Source organism: Nicotiana tabacum, chromosome 20 (assembly GCF_000715075.1).
Source record: "Nicotiana tabacum cultivar K326 chromosome 20, ASM71507v2, whole genome shotgun sequence".
NCBI classification, from domain to species: domain Eukaryota; kingdom Viridiplantae; phylum Streptophyta; class Magnoliopsida; order Solanales; family Solanaceae; genus Nicotiana; species Nicotiana tabacum.
Window position 1 is genome coordinate 48,162,289 of NC_134099.1, and position 17,728 is coordinate 48,180,016.

Sequence of the window (17,728 nt, forward strand, 5' to 3'; positions counted from 1 at the left end):
TGTTGAGTCATCCTTAGGTAACATATAGATGTTGCCTCATTAAAAACCTTGTCGCTAAAACCCTTTTTGGGATAAAAACACGATCGAAGGAAAAGAGTGCAATGCATGCTTTTGAAACCTAAGGCCTTCGAGTTGGGGAGTGCTTTGGTTGTTTCGATTGGATACCTGCACTCAGGTCAGTGTAGAATGTAATTGAAAGAGAAAGGTGATGGCCATACCTTAATGGAAAATGTGCTGGCGATGTTTCGAGCCCTTATGTTTTTCAGTCACTCGTGATGAGGACGCGGTACGGTCCCCTGCTTTGTTTAGTCGGGAGTAGCCAAGAGTGTAGCTTGTTATCCCTATTCAACTGTTTGTTTATCCTTTAACCCCTTTAATGGTGGAGATATTGGTGTTTTGGGTTGTGTTGGCCATATTGACGGACTGAGTCCATATTGACGGACTTCAAAAGGCGATCATAATTTGGTCAAGCAGTCCGAGCTACTCTGCCACCTTCGATCTGATAATATTGGCCGATCTACCTGGACCTACAAGTACATATTTAATTCGAAATGTGTTCACAAGATGAGGAGTTACCAGTGTGTCATTATGGGGCTGGGATAGAGCCTCGAGTTCGCCTATTCCTGCCAAGGGATGTTTCTGTTCTCATGACCGCGGGTTCCCGCAGGGCGCCGACACCCTAAAAGATTGTATGTGTGATATGTTGCGGCTCATTTACTTCATTCTTTTTGGTCGCCTCTCTTTCTCGGAACTAATTTTTGGGTTGGTCGCTGAGGAATTCTTGGAGGTGACCTTTGCTGAGCAGTCGGCCTACCTCTTCTCAAAGTTGTCAACAATCTTCGGTCCTATGACCATGTGTGTTGTGAAATTCACACACTAAGTTATGGTTCCTCTGCAAAGGATCTGATTGTACAGGCCTTGTCCACCTGGTGTCTCTGATTTTACTGATGGCGAACATGATGTCAGATACATCGACGTTGAAGTTGTACTCCGACAAGAGAGGTGCTTCCATCAGCCCTGTGTACCTATCGAACCTAGCTCTGTTGACGAGTCCTTGAGGGTTTTGGCCTCCGTCCAACCTTCGATCGTTGCATGGTATGTTGTGCCTCGGGGAGTTTCTTATGTCTTTAATGTATGGTTGGTACCTTTCTTTGTTTAGATTTGGCTCCTTTGTCAAAAGCTTTCTTGAATATACCGAGCCCGAGAGGGCTCCTAATTGGTCATCTTCGACCCTAATTTTCAATTGATTTCAGTTGTGAACGCCCCACCAGGTCACGGTAGGATATTCAACTAGATTTTGCTTTAGCTGCTTCGAAGCCACAGAGCTTCGTTCATTCAGACCTTGAGTTAAGGCCTGCACTGCCTAGTCGTCAGAGAATGATGGTAGTTCCATTCGTTCCATTTGAAAGCGGGATACAAACTCTCGTAGCATTTCATTCTCCCTCTGCTTGATCTTGAAGATGTCAGATTTCCTTGTTGCTACTTTGATGGCATCGGCATGTACCTTAATGAAGGAGTCTGCTAGCATGGCAAATAAATCTATTGAGTTTGGGGCCAGGTTGTGATACCACATCATTGCCCCTTTAGAAAGTGTTTCTCTGAACTTCTTCAGCAAGACGAACTCGATCTCGTCGTCTTTTAGGTCGTTGCCCTTCACTGCACGGGTGTAAGCGGCAACATGCTCATTGGGGTCCAAGGTCCCATTATACTTCTGAAGGTCTGGCATTCTAAACTTCTTTGGAATGGACTTTGGGGCCGCTTCCTATGGGAACGGATTTTGTATAAACTTCTTTGAATCCACACCATTCAGGATCGGGGTACGCCCGAAATTTGGTCGACCCTAGAGTTGTAGGTCTTGACCTTCTTGTCGTTGGCCTCTATCATTTTCTCACCCGATTCGATCCTTTTGGTGAGGTCCTCGAGCATTTTTACGATGATGGGATCGGTCATCAACCCATTATTGCTCGATCTCTCCGGTACCTGTTCGGCTGGGGGAGCTATCCCCGGTGCTACCGTGCTAGGAGTTTTCTTGTCACTTTGCAGCTGAGCAATAGCTAGTTGTTGTGCCCGTAACATTTCAAAAATAGCGTGAAGGTTAACCTCTCGTTCTTCCCTAGTCGGGGTTTTTTGAGCTTCTTGAAGATCTCCTTGGTGCACGCTCATGTTAGTGTGAGAGCTTATATCGATGTGTTGGGCATCGCGTGAGACCGCGTCCACGGGGATTGGTTCTGGTGCATTCCCAAGGTTTTATGGTGGCATAACATCTGGAACACCCACACCATTTTCTCCGTGGTCCTCAAGATTGTTGTTTTCACCTCCATTTACTGAGTTAGACATTTCAACGTGAAATCGAAGATCTTGTACAATAAAAAGCGTGAAAGATAACCTGCGTTATGTAGTAAAACCAGCAAGAAAATAATCACTATTATTTTTAGCCCCACTATAGGCGCCAAATTGTTTACCGTGATATTGGTAATAACAATTAAATTTGATTATGAGATTCTAAAATACGTGATCTATTTTTATGCTAGTTTTTAAGTAGTTGATGCTATGTGAAAGGCTTAGAAACGAGATAAGAGCTTGGGAGCAAAGTGATAGACAAACCGAATGATTGGTAATCGCGGCCTCGAGCTCGGCTATTCAGGGACCTCGAGGTCGAGTCTGGAGCTCGACTGGGAGCTATCGAGGGTGACCGATGGGTGAATAACAATTATGATAATATCAATGGCGGCTCTTTATGGCCAATAATAAGCAATATATAAAGAACAATAGGTAGAACACAACAAATGTAAGCAATAAATGAAGTAATGAACTTGAAAGAATATGTTAGAGAGTAGAGAAAATGTTCTTGAGTATTTAGTATGGAGCAACAAATATCTAAAAAATGACAAGGATCCCATTTTTATAGGAGGGAGAATCCCAACATAGTACAAATGCATTACTTACAAAGATATGGGGCTGGTACAACCATTTAATGCCTTGATTCGCTTTTCTGACAAGCCCACTAGACTTGGTGAGCTAATGTATGCACCTTGGGAACTCCACCTTGATCTGCCGAGGTCACTAATTAAACTTGCCTCGGGGCCAACCATCATTTATGCTATCTTGAAGTCGCCCATCGAGAATTCTCGAGGTTTATTATTGATAACCCTCGAGATGCCTTGATGCTCATGAAATCAAGCCGTTGATTTCTACCGTATACAAGTTTTCAACACATTGGCCCTTGGGCTCTTTAGGCTGGCCCTTAGGCTCTTACGCATTGGCCCTTAGGCTCTTTAGGCTGGCTCTTAGGCTCTTACAGATTGACCCTTAGGCCCTTAAGGCTGGCCCTTACGCTCTTACGCATTGGCCCTTAGGCTCTTTTTAGATTGGGTCGATGCAACCTGTAATATGGCTATAGATTTCCGTCAGTTTGGCTAAAGTCTTTTGAAGTTTTTATTATGCCTTGGCACGTTTTGTGTTCGTCCGACTATTCGATGGCACAAACAAAAACCTCGATTATGAGTCAATATATGACGATATCAGAGTACCGCGGGAGGTTTGCTAGAAGGCTAAGTTTTCGACACCTTTTCATTGAAGGCTGATTAATTTTCGAAGCCTTTTTATTGTTTAGAGCTGATATTATCGAAGCTCCTTTGCTTATGCCCAGGGTAGCCTGATTAACCGGTTCTTTTCGAAGTATTTGGAGGCCTTTAGTTTTATGGCGGCAGTCGGACATCTCCCAGCCGTGTTAATTTGGCCATAGCCTTTTAGTTCGATCGTAGTCCTTAGTCCCCGTGTGTGGTGACCTTGGTATCTATATCGAGGGTATGCCTTTTTAGGGGTTCTACAAGTTCGAATATATAGCCTTATCCAGAATATCGGGGTTATACCTTTTTAAGGTCATATAAATTTGAGCATGCCTTGTTAAGGACGTACAGATTTGATGTTGCCTCACTGAGGGCTTACGAGCTCGACGTTGCCTGATCAAGGTCTTACGAATTTGAGTTTTCGATGGATCGATGAGCTGGCTGTCGATGACAATCCCCAAGTATTTGAGAGTTTCTGGCCCTTGAGCCGTCTTATGAGAAGTAAACTTCTTTGAGGCACAAAGTGTTTTGATAAGCAACGGGGGCGTCCTCAATTATTTGATATGTGCATACATATTTTTTTCCTTTGGAGGCTCGATTATTCTACGTGGACGCAGTTCTTTTGACCGTTTGGCCCAATACAAGATTCTCCTATCGAGGTCCTCCTAGGCATTGTTCGGTTTCTTACAAGGGGTGACCTCCTGGAGTGATGCCCCCCGCCCCCCAGTATTTGAGGTTGATCGAAGAGAAGCCTCGAATACTTGATGAGTTCTCCATAGGTAGAATATGGATGTTGCCTCGTTAAAAACTTGCTGGTAAAACTCATTTGGGATAAAACCCGATCGAAAGGAAAAAAAGTGCAATACATGCTTTACAACCCATGGTCTTCGAGCTGGAGGGCTCTTTGATCCCTCTCAATTGTACACCTGCAATAAGTTAGTATAAAACATAAATTAAGAGGGAGAGGGTTGTACCTTCATAATGATGGCATTCGAGCCTTGATAAATTTCAGTTGCTTGCACCAAGGATGCGGCACGGTCCTTTATTCCCTCATTCGGATGCAACCAAGAATGTCGGTTTTGGTTTCTACCTGGTTGTTTGCTTGTCTTTTGGCTCCTTTGATGTACAGAGCATCAATGCCGGTGGCATGTTGTGTACCACGAACATCTATCTTGCTGCATGTTGCTTCCCGTACACTGCTTTTATTCCATACTTGGTTGGAAATTTCATCATTTGATAAAGGGTTTATGGCACTGCCCTCATACTATGTATCCACGGCCTTCCAAGTAAGGCATTGTATCTCATGTCACCTTCGATGACATGAAACTTGGTACCTTGGATTGTACCGGCCATATTGACCGGGTGGATGATCTACTCTTTAGTTGTCTCGCTCACCATGTTGAATCCATTGACGACTCGAGAGGCGAGTACGATCTGGTCGAGTAGTCCGAGTTGCTCTACCACCCTGAACCTGATTATGTTGGCCGAGCTACCTGGATCCACGAGCACAAGTTTAATTTTACTTTTATTCAAAAGAAAAGAAATTACCAGTACGTCATTATGAGGCTGAGACAAGGTCTCGATGTCCTCTTCGTTGGACGTGAGAGCATCCTCTGGTATGTAACTCCGAGTTCACTTTTCCTTGGTGATGGATATTTTTGTCTGTTTGACAACGGGTCCCTATGGGGCGTCGACCCCTCCAACGATCATGTGGATGACGTGTTGTGGTTCTTCTAGTTCGTTCTTCCTGCTCGCCTCTCTTTCTTGAAATTGGTTTTTAGCTCAATCATTGAGGAATTCTAGAAGGTACCTTTTGCTGATCAATCGGGCTACCTCTTCTCGAAGCTGTTTGCAATCCTTGGTCCTATGACCGTAAGTGCCGTATTATTTACACATCAAGTTAGGGTTCCTCTATGAAGGGTCTGATAGTACGGGTTTTGGCCACCTGGTATCTTTGATTTTAGCTATGGTCGATACGATGCCCGAGACATCGACGTTGAAGTTATACTCAGATAGCTGGGGTGCCTCTACTGACCTAGTGTGCCTATCAAACCCAGCTTTACTCATGTCCCCGGGAATTTTAACCTTGATCTATCCTTTGATCGCCTTGGGATGAATTACACCTCAGGGCATTTCTTCGATCTTCTACATATGGCTGGTATCTTTCATTTTTGGTCTCGACTACCTTTCTGTAAACCTTTGTTCCTATGTTAAGAGCCTGCTAGGATATACTGAGCTCGATGGGGCTCCTAATTTGTCGTCTTCGACCCTAATCTTCGACTAATACATGTCGTGTACATCCGCCCAGGTTACGGCGGGATACTCGATCAAATTTTGTTTTAGTTGCTTCGAAGCTACCGAGCTTCGTTTGTTCAAGCCTTTAGTGTAGGCCTATACTACCCAGTCATCGAAGACTGGTGGCAATTTCATTTTCTCCATCTGAAAGCGAGATACAAATTTCTTTAGCATCTCGTTATCTCTCTGTTTGATTTTAAAGACACTGGACTTCCTGGTGGCGACTTTGATGGCACCAATGTGTGCCCTTACAAAAGAATCTGCCAATATGGCAAATGAATCTATTGAATTTGGGGAAAGGTTACGATACCACGTCATAGCCCCCTTCGACAATGTTTATCCAAATTTCTTCAACAGGACAGACTCAATTTCGTCATTCCCTTTTACAACACAAGTATAAGCAGTAATGTGCTCATTAGGGTCTATGGTCCTGTTATACTTCGGGACATCGGGCATTTTGAATTTCTTTGGGATGGGCTTCAGAGCTGCACTCGGTGGGAATGGTTTCTGTATGAACTTCTTTGAATCTGCGCCCTTCAAAATCGGGGGCGCGCCTGGGATCTGATTGACCCTCGAGTTATAAGTATCCACCCTTTTATCGTTATCCTCTATCTTCTTTTCTCGTGATTCAATTCTTTTGGTGAGGTCCTCAAGCATCATCATAATAGTTGGGTCTATTGCTAAACCGTTGTTACTCGACCTCTCTGGTGCCTGCTCGTCTCGAGGAGCCGTTTCCGGCACTGCTGTGCTTGGTGTTTTTTGTTGATTTTGCAGCTGAGCAATGACCACTTGTTGTGCTTGCAACATCTCAAAAATTATTTGAAGACTAACTTCTCTTTCCTGCCTGTGTACACTCTCGTTAGTATGAGAGCTCACATCAACATGCATAGCGTTGTGTGAGTTTATGTCGACGAGGATTTGTGCTGGTACCACCACTAGGTTTTACGGTGGTACACTGTCATCTATACCGTTCTCTCCATGAAGCCCAATACCATTGTTTTTGTGTGCATTTGCTGAATTAGACATTTTTTTTACCTGAAATCAGAGATTCTTGGACAAGAAAAAGTGTGAAGAATAACTTGTGTTTTTAGAAAACTTGCACAGAAACAATCACTATTATTCTTAACCCCATGGTGAGTGCAAAACTGCTTACCTTGAAAATGGTATTTACAATTATATTTTATTTTGTGGTTCTAAATATATCTGATTCACTTTAAAACTAGTTGTTAGGCAATAGATGCTAAGTGTAAGTAAAGAGAATAAGATATGAAAACCAATATTGTTATAAGGCTGGGCCCCCATGTCTAGCTAGTGCAGCTAGCGATGAACGATTGGTGAATAAGCAATGGTAATGAAGGCCTTAAAGACAGCCTTTTGCGGTTAATAATGGGCAATAAATGAAGAACAATAAATGAACAATGAAAGAAAAAGCAAAAAATGTATAGAACAATTATTTTAGCAAAGAGAGCAGAGAATGGTGTCTTGTATTTAATATGTGTATTCAATAATAATCTGAATCCCCTACAAGATGACAAGGGTCCCCTTTATATAAGAGGGGAGATCCTAAGATAGTACATGTCTAATAATGATGGGGAAACGCTATTGGTACAGCTGCGTGATGGCTCAGTATGGATTTGTACTATTCTTGCAGACCTGGTCAAATCCAATTACATGGTTTTGGGAGTTTTCCCGCCATTGCATGATGATCGTTAATTTTCATGTTGCCTCAAGGTACGCTATGATGAGCCTTCGATATACCCTCTCGAGGCGAGTGCTTCAGAGCCAAGACTTAGACTTTGCTTCGAGCACATCGTGGTCGGGCTTAGAACGCCATAGAAGCCTTAAAATCAGTCTTTCCTGATTTTGACCATATACAACATCTTTAAACAAAATACTAAAAATGTCTTACATGCATAAATTGCTTTTAAAAATAGATCATGCTAATTGCCAGGATACATAGGAATTCGATGGGTGGGATGGTGCAGAAGTCCAGTTCTTGCGAACGACTCCCTTTTCCATGGTCTGGATTGTAAGGTTTTCCTCCTCCTCATTCTCAACTATTGCATTGAAGTCCATGTATTCGTCATCCATAAATAGATTCCTCAGGCTAGCTAAAGCCTCATCTTCATCAGATCCCCATATCACGTCAGTCTGTTAAAATGTCTGATACAAATGTGGTATGTGTTGTTCAAAAGGGTAATAGGGATCATGCCATGGAGGCGACCAATCATTGTACTCCTGTCAAGTGCACTGATATCCAAGTCCAAAGGTGGTACCGTGACGTTTTGGTTGTATTGGCTTAGTGATACCTTAGAGATTCTTACCAAGACCTTTACTGGGTTCATACCATGTCCATAACAGTATGCTTTCGATCATATTACTCCACCACGTGTCTTTCTCTGTTGCATTGATATGCTCGATGCGATCGTACATTTGTCCACCCAACTTCCTTCTATTCTCGACAACCAGAATGGTTTGATTAGTGTAAATGTAATTACTTCCATATCCATGAATGATTACCTCCTGATGGTTCCATTAGAACTTCACGACCTGGTGTAGCGTAGAATCTACTGCTCCAACAGCATGTATCCAAGGTCGTCCCAACATTAGATTGTACGTGGCAGATATGTCCAATCTTGACACTCAACATCAAACCAAATCGGGCCCATCTGCAAACAAAGGCTGATTTCTCCAATAAGTGCCCTTTGAGACCCATCAAATGCTTTCCTATTCATACTCCCTGCTCGTATCTCATGGAACTCCTTACCCTACATTTTAAAAGTAGTCAACAGACAAATTTTGAGGCTCAAACCCCCATCTATTAGGACTCTGGCTACGAATTTGTCCTCAAACTGTATTGTGATGTGTAGTGCCCTGTTGTGACTCGGTTCTTCAGGTTGTAGTTCGTCTTCGTGAAAGGTGATCTTGTGGTTCTCCAATACTTGCCCTACCATATTGGGCATCTCTCTACTGGTGATGTTGTTAAGCATATAAGCTTCGTTCATGTCACGACCCCAGTTCGCCCTCCGTGAACCATCATGATGGCACCTAGTCTCTAAGACTAGGTAAGCCTAACAATGCGGATTATAAACAACGGTTGCAGAAGAAATAATTTAAAAACTGAAATAGTAAAACTAAGCAGTGTTTAAGATGTCGCCTGGTGCATAACAGCACAATATCTCAACCTAACACTCCCAAAATCCGGTACCCCAAGAATCACAAGCTAAGAGATACATAAGAAGATTTAACTCCAGAATGCCTAACAAAGGAAAACTACTGAAGGGCTATACTATTATAGAAAGATAAAAAGGGACTCCTCGGTCTGCGAACGGGGCAGATATACCTCGAAGTCTCTACAGAAGCGCCTCGCCTCAAGGATGACAAGACGGAGTGGAAGTACCTGGATCCGCACAAACAAAAATGTGCAGAAGAGTAGCGTGAGCACACCACAGTGGTGCCCAGTTAACAAGACTAACCTCGATGGAGTAGTGACAAGGAACAGTCAAGACACCTACCGGTCCAATAAACTGTACAAATATAGGGACAACGGAACATGATGTATATATATATATAAAGACTATACGAAATGGCTAACAATACTATAATCACAATAAGGGAAGAAAACAACAAGTAACAATGAAAATACTAAGAATAATGACATAGAAGAGCGAGCTAAAACACAAACCCAAATCCTATAGTCACAATACAGTAAGGTAAACAATAACTCAGATCCTAAGACAGTGTTCACATCAGGTCTTATTTAACAATTTACACGAAGTACCAAATCTCAAACAAATTACAGCTCACGAGTTCCAGTACCTGAAATCTAACACTTGGCATCCTGTGCCCCAATCAACCTCAAGGTTATACTGACAACTCACTTACTAACTATGGTAACTCTCACATATATAACATGTAAACAAGGGTGTACGTCTATACTCAGCAAAATCAAGAGGACTTCACATCCAATAGGAGTGTTCAACTATGTGTATGCTTGTGCAGTGCTTTAACATAGTTCCTACCAGCTAATAAGCGTAAGGAAGAGAACAGACAGCACATAAGATGTTTCCTCTCAACTTCCACAAGATAAAGCTCATACAGGTAAGCGTACCACAACACAATATTAAACAACAAGAATGCCCCCTAGGCCATAACAAACCCGCACAATCAATCTCTAACATAGCCCACCTTGTCTCGCCACGTATGTAAATAACAACATAATAAGTGCCCTCCTTGTTTCGCCACACGTGGATCATAATGTTCCCACTTTGTCTCTCCACATGCGCAACTCACATATAAGCATATATACATATCCCTCCTTGTCACGCTGCATGTGCAATATATCAATAGTAACAATAGCACGACAAAAACCTCATGCAACCCCTCAACAACAACCGCACGACAGAGACCTCATGCACAACACAACCACAACCGCACCGCAGAGACCTCGTGCACAACACAACCACAACCGCACGACAGAGACATCGTGCACAACACAACCACAACCGCCTGGCAGAGACCTCGTGCACCAACACAACAACAACAACAACAACAATAGTGACTGTAATACAAAATATAGCGAGTGAATCTTGTGCCAAAACCGATCAAATCACAAGGAATCGGTATAACTAGTTCACAAGAATAGCCACAGTAAGAAAAATGAAAGGCATAAAGGGAACAGTTCAACAAAAGGGGAAACTAACATGCAGTGACAATCCCAAATAAATAAATCAGTACAAGGAAGACCACACGAGTCTAGTAGTCCCAAATAAAGGCAAGTCGACAAAGATATAGGCCATCTAAACTCTATTTAAGGTTGGGAAGTTACGAGAATATTCGATAATTTCAATTAAGGGAAGGTGATCTTAGTTGCACTTAAGACTAGGCGATTATATGAGGGATGACAATAACTCTCGATAACATAGGCAGTTATGAAAACGTAGCATGATGATAAGAGGGATGAAGTTCTTTAGTTAAATCAAACAGGATGACAATTAGGCGATAAGAGTAAATCATGAAGCAAACAATTCCAACTAAGCATATAGAGACGAAACTAATAAGCAGGAACTCAGTCATATCAAGAATAACACCATACATAGTGAATATAACAACCTAAGAACACTAAAAGGCCAATTATCCACAATTCAGTCCGAGTATGCACTCGTCATCTCGCGTACACGGATTACAATCAACATAGAAGACTCAATCCTAAGGTGAAGTCCCTCACACAAGGTTAGGCAAGATACTTACTTCAAAGATGACAAACCGATACTCTAAGATGCACTTCTCGGGTGAAAAGAACTCTGGACGACTCAAATCTAACCAAATTAACTTCAAAGCACAAATAAAACACATAAGAGACTATTCCGGATCATAAAGTCTCAATCTTGATCAAATTCTAAAAATTGGTCCAAACGTTGACCCCCAGGCCCGCACCTCGTAACCCAACAAATGTTACAAAAACCGAATACCCATTTCGATACGAGTTCAACAATACATAATTCATCAAATTCCGATACCATTTGGTCCCTCAAATCACGAATTTTCATTTAAAAATTTTTCTTCAAAACCAACTCCTTCCCCAATCCAAAACACAATTTAAATGATAAAAATAAATACAAATTCATGGAATATATTTAATTATAGTTAAGAACACTTACCCAATCGAATTTCGTGAAAAACCAACCAAAAATGGCCAAGAACCGAGCTATGGAAGTCAAAATGTGATGAAAATGGTGAAACCCTCAATTTTGGGATATATTCTGTATGCCTAGGTTTTTGTGCATCGCAAACGCGAAGAGAGGATCGCGTTCTTGAAGAAGAAAAGTTAAGGCTGACCAGGTTGCTCATCATGAACGCGATGATGAGCTCGCAAACGCGGAAAAGAAGGGCGGGAACCAACGCGAACACGTAGGGAATGATGCGAATGCGAAGAAGGAAAATGCAAGGCTTCGCGAACGTGAAGGGAAGGACGCGAACGCAAAGAAGGATTTCGAGGTGGTAAACAACAAGGTACCGCGAATGCGAGAGGTTGTTCGGGATCGCGAAGGAGGATACCAGAAGCAGCAAAACAGCAGTTCCAAATATGGGAAAAATGACCTGTAGCCCAATCGGAACACACCCGAGGCCCCTGGGACCCCATCTAAGCACATAAACGAGTCACATAACCTAACACGGACTCGCTCGAGGTCTCAAATCACATCAAGCAATGCCGAAATGACGAATCACACCATGAATCGAACTATGAACTTCCAAATCTTCCAAATTCGAAAACTTGTGCCAAAACAGATCAATTCAACCCGGAATGACGCCAAAGTTTGCAGACAAGTCCAAAATGACATGACGGAGCTTCTCCTATTCTCGGAATTGCATTCTGACCCCAATATCACAAAAGTCAACTATGGGTCAAACTTCTCCATTTTCCAAACTTCAACTTTTCCAACTTTCGCCGGAATAATTTACCCTACGGACCTCCAAATCTGAATCTGGACATGCGCTAAGTCCAAAATTACTATAGAAAGTTGTTGGAATCATTAAAATTTCTTTTTGGGGCCATTTACTCAAAAGTCCAATTCCGATCAAATTCTCACCGTTCAAACTACCAAAACTAGATTGCTTTTTCCAATTTGACTGTGAATCATCCATTAACTGAATTCAACAATGCACACAAGTCGAAGATCATATTACAAAGATATTCAAGACCGTATGCCGCCGAACGGAGCTTAAATTCTCAAAACGACCGGCCGGGTCATTACAGTTGAATACGTTTACTAATGCATTCCTATGCATTTCAAAATTCTGTAGCAGTGATAGGATGGAATTCTGAGTAGGGTTTTTGTTCAAATGGTCCACTACGGAGTACTCCCTTGCTTGCACCTTTCTCCAGAGATCATCTAGGGCGGTTTCAATGATGGGTTGTTTGGGAGAGACTTCTTTACTTGTTCCTCCCAAATGCTCAGGTGTGTAAACCATATCGGTCCTTGTCATGCCTTGTCCGACACCCTTTTCTTCCATTTTACATTTTTCCTTTCATTCTCGCATCTGCAGAATAGTCCTATGGTATAGCATTGGAATTAAAGGACGGTGTGGGTACTATCGTCACTATGAAGGGTGTGGTCATTACCATCTTAAATGAAGTTGGTACGGCTGAGGGAGTTATTGTTTTAACCACAAACGGAGTTGGCGTGGCTATTTCAACCAGAATTAGTGACTGAATTTGCACTATAATAGGTGTGAGAGTGACTGGAGGTATTGTGGTTTCATCCCCTTCATGAATGAGTCCAATTGATCTTTCCGGATACCACTCTTCATCAATTTCTATAACATTTACCCCCTCACCCCTGTGATCCGGGAGGGGATTGTTGCAAACATTAGGTACAGCCTTTTTTGCTTATATAACCTTAGTGTCAATAAGCGTATGGATCTTATCCTTCAAAGTGTGACATCCATCAATAGTGTGTCCCTTCATGCCTGAATGATAGGCACATGTCTTGTTCTGATTGACCCACTGGGAAGAGTTTTTCAAAACAACAACGGGAATGGGGGTGACATAACCGGCAGCCTTTAGTCTTTCATAGAATTGATCAATGGGTTCAGCAATAGGAGTGTATTGTCTAGGTGGTCAACGGTTGAAATTTGGTCTGGGTTTCTAGTAGTTTTTGCAGGCTGGTGTTGGTGAGTGGTAATATGCAGGTTGTGTGTTATAAGTATGGTAGGTGGTGGCAGGTTGTTGGTATCTAGGAGGTGAAGGCTGATATGTAGGTGGTGGGGTTTGGTATGTGAGAGGAGATTTTGGTCCTTGGGCTACCATCACGGTTCCTACTTATTTCTTTTTGGATATCCCCCCTGACTGGAAAGGTTTGTTCATAGCCTGTAATGCCTCAAAATTAGTTACCATTCTGCTCTTGATTCCTTCTTCAATCCTTTCCTCAAATTTAATGATGTCAGAGAACTTGTGATTCTCTGTCACGACCCAAACCGATGGGCCGCGACGGGTGCCTGAGTCCTACCTATCAAACACCCCTAAGCATGCATCTAAGATATATGCCTGAATAACATCTGTTGAGTTATGAAAATGACATACAAGAAGGAAACCTGCCTTCCAGGCATATGTACGTATATAGGCAAAATACAGTGTGCGAGCCGGCATGGCTGCTATAGACAACTATACATCCAAAACTGAAAGCCTTCAAGGCCACATACAACCCTACTAGACATATTGTCTATAGACCTCTAATAGAAACATAATTGTACAAAGACGGGACTGAGCCACGTCATACCCATATACATATATATACACAAACGTATCATACCATAATCAAAAGCAGCTCTGAATCAAGTGGAGCACGCCACCTCTCGCTGATTAGGGATCCTAAGAAGGGGGACAATTAGCTGGCCTACCTGCACCTGCGGGCATGAAACGCAGGCCCCGTGAAATAGGGCATTAGTACGAAAAATATACTGAGTATGTAAGGCAAGAAAATTAGTACGTAACTGACATAGATGAAACATGGAATAAGGAAACATATCTTTAATTTTGAATAACTTTATAAATTTTGAAATGCTTATAATGTCATGAATATGTGTATAAATGTCATGCCAAGCATAGGTATGTGTGTACGTAATATCATCAAGGCACTTAGGGCATCCCATCATATCATCTCGGCCATTGTGGGCAACATCATCAACATATACTAGCTGATCAGGTAGTGGTGTATATATAACGTCGTAACCTTTTTCCATATCCCATATACATATATTTACATATATACACGTATATAACGCCGTCTGAGTCATATTTCAGCCATTGTGGGCAACATCATTATCATATACCATCTGATCAGGTGGTGGTACGTATATAACGCCGTAACCTTTTCTTATATCCCATATACATATATTTACATATATACATGTATATAACGCCATCTGGTCATGGGTTAATGCACATGAGTAAAATGCATGAAAAATATGTAATAATCTATATATTCCTTCCGGATAAACTTTTCCAACTGCGTATTATTTTGAGACTCGTGAACAGAAAATAATAATAATTTTCACGAGGAATCAAGAATATAGATACCCCTAATAATTCTATGAATAGAGTAATTTATGAAAATTGTGTATTTGCTCATTTCTTCAGTATAATTGGATCATGCCAAAAGAAAGAAGGGAGGGCCTAAACATACATGTTTCTTGAATTATTGATCGAAGTGAAGCTTCTGCTTCTATGAAATATGTTGGAACGAGAGAATGGAGCTTCTGCTTCTAAAATTGGAACGAAACTTTGCTATGTTGGATGAAATGATACTACTTCTAACGTTTTGGGTTTCAAAGTCAGAATGAGATATAGTTGGATTGAAATCTCATTTTGGTTCCAACTTTCTTGGTTTCATTTTTTGATTAAAAAACTACAAAATCCATTTTGATGTTTCAGGAAAACACTAGTAATACAAACTAAGTAATAACACTTGGTCTCACATCAAAATTGTTGTACGAAATAGTTCAGATAAGACTTTACAAGTCTTTATTTAAGACTTATCTTAAGTCATGGTGGCTTTGGCCATATGGCATAATGAATCCTTACCTTGCCACATGGCATGATGACTAATGAGTAATTTTTGTCCTGGTGGCTTTTTGCCATATTTTAGATGGGTATATTTTATAAATTTTTATCCACGTATTAGTTAACTGGGTAATATCCTGTTACTCAGTAACTAATCAATTACAACATAATTTAAAAATTACCCCAAATTACTTAGAATTACATTTATTATTTTTTTATATACTTTATATATACTACCATAGTCATATGGTACCTTGCATGGTACTAATTTATAATTATCAGATATTATCGCTCACCCCATATTTTATTCCAAATTGTCCACTTTCAACGAAATTCATGTTCTTTAATCTGTGTACCCCTTTATCCTTCATAACACTTATTTATTGCTTGCTTTAAACAGCGTAAGCACGTTAACGTCAAGATGATCTCATCCCCTAGTCTACATTGGTTAACAAAAAACAAAATTTTAAAGTACGCAAATGCGAGATGTAACATCCTCCCCCCCTTAGAAACATTTGTCCTCGAATGTTCAACTCCCCGTGATCCATATAACTTTGGCAGGGTCGCCTCTATAATAACACCACTACCAACTCTTCCCGTAGAAGATTAGTAATCCAACGACACACAGGACCATAATTATGAATAACGACAATGGTCTTACATGACCAACGACAATAATCGACACAAGAATTTATATACGTACCTTATGGTTATGATGTCTCAGTCGGACCCTTCTCTGGAGGAGGAAATAAGTAGGGATATCTAGACTTCATGTCTTCCTCGGCCTCACATGTCATTTCTTCCACATTGTTATTCCTCAAAGTACTTTCACAGAGGCTACATTCTTATTCCGTAGCTTGCGGATTTGTCGGTCTAGGATGGCAAACGGAACTTCCTCGTATGTTAAGTCTTTTGTAATCTGTACATCATTCGTGGGCACTACTCGGGTAGGATCGCCAATGCACTTCCGTAACATAGATACGTTAAAAACCGGATGGACAGACTCCAACTCCGAGGGAAATTTTAACTCATAAGCTACTCTGCCCACTCTCTGAATGATCTTATAAGGCCCAATATACCGTGGGCTAAGTTTTCCTTTCTTGCCAAACCTCATCATACCCTTCATAGGAGACACTTTTGAGAAAACCCAATCATCAACCCCGAACTCTAAATCTCCTTGCCGCATGTCAGAATATGACTTCTAATGACTCTATGCTATCAATAGTCGATCCTGGTGTTTACCGTGAAAATGGTAATAACAATTAAATTTATTGATGAGATTCTAAAAATATGTGATCTATTTTTATGCTAGTTATTTAATCAGTTGATACTAGATGTGTGAAGCTTAACGGCGAAATACAAACTAAAGCAGAGTTATAATCAAATCGAGGGGCTAGCTATTTGGACCTCAGACTGATCGATGGGGGGCCTCGAGGTCGATGCCTGGGCTCGGGCCTCGGACTAATCACAGATAATCAGGGAAGGGCTAATAGTTAAGATATAATCAAGGGAGGCTCTATATGGCCAATAACAACCAATAAATGAAGAACAAGTATGAGAATAATAAGCAATAGCGTCAAGAAAATATGTTAGAGAGAAAAGAAAGAGTTCTTGTATATTTCGTGTAGAATATTATGAGCAACAACCGCCCTTTACAAAGTGATGAGGATCCTCTTTATATAGGAAGGGAAATCTAACATAATACAAAATGCATTAATTGTAATGGTATGGAGATGGGACGGCTTGATGCGACACCTTGATACAGGCTCCTGGCAGACCGGATTTGTCAGACTTAGCCGCGTGCCTTGGGAATCCCCTGTTTTACTCTAGCCTCGATCAATATTCTCTTCAGGTTGGGCCTCGACGGGCTTCGAGGGAGGGAACTCGGCCATAACTTCATGTCCTCGAGGCCTCGAGGTTTTCTTCTAAACTGACTTAATAGCAAGAAATTGAACCCTCTTATTTCACCGCATACAATTAGTCTTCGTGTTTCCTAGAACGAAGCGATGGGAACAATTCTGATATCCAACTCCCTAGGCTTCCCGTGACGATGTCATGCCAATGACGCAACCTATGGCGTGAGTTTTCACAATAACCGGGACATACCATGGAATTGTCTTTTCGACGCCATCCAATGCACTATCGATTCGGTTCTTCAAGAACGCATTAATTATACCTACCAGTCAGTCTTCCAAAGGCATTGATGGCCATGTCATTATCCCCTATAAATAGGGGTATTGTGGCGTTATCTCTCTACCCAAGTGCCTTCCTTTATTTATTAATCCCTTTCTTCTCGCTTTCT